The sequence below is a fragment of the Solanum stenotomum genome, chromosome 4, assembly GCF_019186545.1.
Source record: "Solanum stenotomum isolate F172 chromosome 4, ASM1918654v1, whole genome shotgun sequence".
In the NCBI taxonomy this organism is placed as follows: Eukaryota; Viridiplantae; Streptophyta; class Magnoliopsida; order Solanales; family Solanaceae; genus Solanum; species Solanum stenotomum.
In genome coordinates this window covers 16,159,389-16,164,609 of record NC_064285.1, presented here as the reverse complement: position 1 = coordinate 16,164,609, position 5,221 = coordinate 16,159,389, and the positions used below count along the sequence as shown (strand labels likewise).

Here is a 5,221-nt window from a genome sequence, read left to right as displayed (position 1 = left end):
AGATGGGAAAGAGAAGGTGCTACTACTCACAGCGATCCAGACACACGTTCTTTCGGCAGGTAAGTGACAATGGTGTTAAATGCAAGAAAGCACCAAAAATATGTCTATAAGTCTACTATCAAGACCTCAAATACTTTGCTAACCGCTTCTCTAGTAGGCCATATGCTACGAATTTTTATACCCTTCGCGGTAACTCAGTTTTGTGTTGAAACAAGAAAGGGAGGCAGGTAAATACATCAAAACTAAGAAAATGAATTACCTTAGCACATGAAAGTCCACTTCCACGAGTATGTTCCTTCATGGTTTCTGATCATATCTTCTCAATTTTCCACAAAGCATCCACATCTCCTGCAGAGAAGCAAAGATGCAGTCAACAACAATGTGCCAAAGCCATAGCAGTAAGATTTAGTGTTTGTTTGGAACCTATTATCCATTACAACTGAAGCCACTAAGAAATTCACCCTATTAAATTGAAGTCACTCATACAACAAAAAAGAAGATTGAGATATAAAGTTCTATATCTTTTGAAAAGTTTTTTTTTTTTGATTGGTTATGTTTTGAAAACTTTTAATTGGGAGAAAAGGAAGAACAAGTACCTATTTTTGAGGCAAATTCCATCCAAGTGTCAAAGGAAGTCTTTCGTAGCTTCACTCCTGCCTTGACAAACCTTTTACCATACTTACATATCTAGTCCCAGTTATAAGTTTGGGAGGAAATGCTGCAGTAAGCCAATCCAACAAGTAAAATGATATGTTTAGAAAGAATGAAGTGTATGAAGAAAACTTAAGCAACAGGGTTCAGACATTACATAGCAATAATAAAACTGCTGTTACTTTTTCTTTATCATTAAAGAATATGTAGTAACTTATATACAGGAGGTAGCATCACTACATGTCGTGTAATGAGCGCAAAATTTCAGCAAAATATCTACAAAATTGCAGTAAAAATTAGATTATACCACGATGCCTTCGTAAAGAAGCGGAGATAATGGTCAAATATGCTGTTGGATTTCGACATGTTATTGATCTTCTTTCATCAGAGTGAAAGTTGATTGTCGGTCAGAATTGCTTTCTTGGTAAATATATCCTTTTTGATTTATGGAAAGGCAACTTTATGTATTTCAAGTTTAGCTCAACACTTTATACAATGAATGCTGATATGGCACATATATATACAGTAAATTCAATGGTCCACTACCTTCAACCACTGAGGACTATGTATCTTCCATTCAGAAGTTCTTTCCTTCCATAATTGACACCAAAATACTCTTGAATGCAAACGGTGTTTTTCGACAGAGTGTAAATAAAAGCAACACCTCACTATCCAGAGCATTTGTCTCTATCTGTCCTCAAATTGATAGACCATGTGTAGAAGTGGAGGTTCGAGTAGATGAAAAAAGGTTTACTACCAATCCTACTCTATTCTTGGTACTGAATCAACGCAATGCTATTTTTTTACTTTACTATGTGCTTACCATTTCCATTTGCCTGGCTGTTTCTAGACAATTGATTTTGATTTACATCTTTTACGCATATCTTTCTTTTTCTCCTGTTGGAAATCTGCATGTGATGTTATATGTGTCTCAACTGTGTTTGCTTTGCCTCTTCAGTACACTTGTCAAGAAAATCTTCCGCCTCTTGCAGTACAACACTCCTATAACTTAAATTTATTGCTTTGTATCTCAATTTATAAGATCAAAATAAACAATGTGAATAATCCTTGTCACTAATTTTAGTTGATTTGCAGATCCTCAAAGTGGAACTCAGGAGCTAAGCATGAAGCAGGCTATGATGTTCATGACTGGATGTATTTTTGCACAGGCGTGCAATCATCTAGGCATTGATTTCACCCTCCATGTGCTTGCTGGAGATTTAGCCAAGGAGACAAAGCTTCAAAATTATATCAATCGCCTTTACCTTAGCTGGGTTAGTAGAGACGTCATTGATCTTAGTACTAGGAAATGTACAACAGACTCAGCTTCTAGTAACCTCAAAAGTCGGTACCAGGAGATTTCATTTCCTAGCATTATTCTGTTATGGGGATTGCCAATTTGCCATCTAAACTAAAAGCGAGTGAGATGAGAGCTTGTGTAGCACAAGCCTTTGGCCCAAATTCTGTGTCCATTGTGTACCATTTAGATGAAAGCACTGTCTTTATTCAGTTTACCAAGCCAGAACTAGTTTCCAAGTTTCTGGAAATGAAGGAAACTCTAAGTTGGATCAGTGATCCAATTTCAGTGTTGCATCCTCTTTCAAATATTCTGAATGGGGAATACACTCACGCAGCTACCTACGATGTATATCAACAAATATGTAGTCCATCCACCTCAAAGAAATTATTCGCAGATCAGGCTGAAGCTGTTGGTATCAAACACAAAACAGTGTCGTCCAGGGCAGAAGGGAAAAAAAAGGGAAACCAGGCATTTGACAAAGAAAACGAAGTAAGGATGTTTGATGAGAAAGTAGATGATCAGATGAGTCCATCACATGGCTACTCTGAAACAGATAGGTCAACGGAGTCTTTTTATCTAGATGAAGTTCTGGCAAGCAAATAGGAGTAGTTATTCCTAATTTATGTAGTCAAATTTCATGTATATATAGATCATTTTTGGCGAGAATAGAGATTTGTTTCTCTGATACCTACAGCTTTCATTCTGCTGTATTTTTGCTGATATTCGTAACATGTATAGTGAGGTTGTGTAACTTAGATTATCAAAGAGCTAAAGATCAATTTATCATTGTAATGCTTCTTCATGAGCATACATCAATCTATTTGCCACTTCATTTATCTTGAACTTTTACAGTTGTGGTAACAATGTGTATGCCACAGCACAACAACAACAATGTGTAGGATGTATGCAGGCCTTACCTCCTCTTTGTGGGGTAGAGAGGTTTCCGATAGACCCTCGGCTCAAAAGAAATGTATGTCATAGTATGACATTAATTTTGTATATACAATGACATACCCAATATAGTCCCACAAGTGATTTCGGTCGGAACTCTATATATATAGGTATGCATGTATCAGAATTGGTATAAATATAGTACATGCCATCCCCATTAACAAATGATCATATAGCCCAATGGCATGCCGTCATGTTAAGGCCCCTAAGGTCAGCGGTTCAAATCTTGACTAATACATTTTTTCTTACAAATATAATTAACACACCTTTTTGTTATTTGACAAAAGAATATTAACGTTGACGAGATTCGAACCCATGACATCCTTTAATATTAAAACAAACCAACATGCTAAGTATGCTAATTTTAATGATAAAAAATTTATACTTTATTTGAACAAGCTTTTAAAATGAAATTATTTTGAGATTTCTTTCTTTTCTTTTTCTTTTCCAACAGTGTTTTTAAAAATACATATTTTTGATAAGTATCAGTTTTTGTTTGATCAATTAATTTTAAAAACACTTATGAATTGCAATTAGTATTTGGCCAATCTTTTTAAAAAAATATTTCTCAATTTCTATTGATAATGGTTATTGATTTTTATCAACCATATCCAATTGTAATTTTTATCAACCAGATCAAAAAGTCTATTATTAAAAAAAAAAACACTTTTTCAAGGAAAATTTATTTCTTTTAGATTTTGAAAAACAGTTTTTGCTACTTGCCAAAAACACTCGTTTTCTCCTAAAAATTATGATCAAATACCACTTTTGGGGTCAAACGGGCTATTAGAGTTCTCCTATGTAAATTTTGAAATCACGCTATTATTCATAAAATGTGGCACCCACTGCCTCAAAATCCTGGATCCGCCACTATTAACAAATATATTCTTCTTTGTGGCACACAAAGTCATTAGACTAATTTTTTCCATACTTTTATTTATAACAATTAAATAAAATCTAAACGTCAAATGTCAGTATACATATATAACAAATACTCACTATAATAGCCATAAAATTTTCAGACAAACGTTGTCACTGTAACGAGGAGGTTTGACTATACTCTTTTCCAAATCAATTTTGATCTTAACCAAATCATGAATATGCAATCTTTTGAAACAAAACTTATGAGGGAAAAGGAAGTAGTTGGTAATGGTGGCTTTCTAAAATTAATTTTCCAACACTTGAAAACACTATAAAAGTTCCAAGCTTATTTATTTCACATTTTATACTAAAATAGTGAAATAATTATTATTCCATATAAAAGAAGGAATAACTAACCTATGAGATATTCTAACCCGTTTGGTGTTATGTTTCCTAGGGAATTTTTATTACAAACTACCAAGGGTTAACTAAACTAGTAATGCTTATATTTTCAAACCTGTTTATCGTAAATTAATTTTTAATTTTCTAATAACGTAGCACTACGGAGAACAAAATATTAAAGAGTCATGATACCGTAAAAAGCTTGGGTCGATCACCGAGGCCTACCTTGGACGATATGTGTCAATGATATATCGAATGATATATAAAATGGTAAATTTGGTCATTTCCGCTCTGGGCCTCGTTTGAACTTGAAAATGTGGACGATTGCCCTCGGTATCAACTCACACTAGTGCCGGTAAAATGAGCCCATATTTTGATAACCCGCCCATATTTTAATGGGTTGGGTGAGTGACTTTTTACATGGATAAAATATGGGTAGATATTCATATTCAACCCATAAAAAAATGGGTAAAATGTGGGTAAACTATGGGTAAAATATGGTTTAGCCAAATGGGTTAACTTCTAACTTTTATTCACTCAAAATTCATGATATCACCAAAAGTATTGTAACTTCTCTTCCTTTTTATATTCTTCTAGGGGTGTACATGGCCGGGTTGATTCAAGTTTTTCAAATATCAAACCAAACCATTTGTGTCGGGTTTTTGAATTTATAAACCAAACCAAATCAATAAAAATCGGGTTTCTCTACCTGGGGTTTTTTCGGATTTTCGGGTTTTTCCGGTAAAGTATTCATACAAACATATAATTTACTTGTACTTCAAATATTTCTTTAGTCCTACCAAAATACAACTATCTAAGGTGTTTCTTAAGAAAATAACACGAAATATGATATGATTAATGACACTAAAATATCCAACAAAAAAATAATGATGAAATCGCACAAAATAAATATTATAAATTATTAAGTCATAATGAAAATGATCATAATTTAAGAGTACTAAATCATGCTAAAATAAGTTTAATAAGTATTAGTTACATGACTAAATATTAAAGGGAATTAAAATTAGATTATGTATTTTAATTTCCTAAACCTAT

General features: G+C 33.3%; 1 pseudogene; it reads left to right on the top strand.

Moving 5' to 3' along the window:
• Positions 1-901: 901 nt before the first annotated feature.
• On the top strand, positions 902-2,554 carry LOC125861311 (poly(A)-specific ribonuclease PARN-like; annotated as a pseudogene).
• Positions 2,555-5,221: the final 2,667 nt, after the last annotated feature.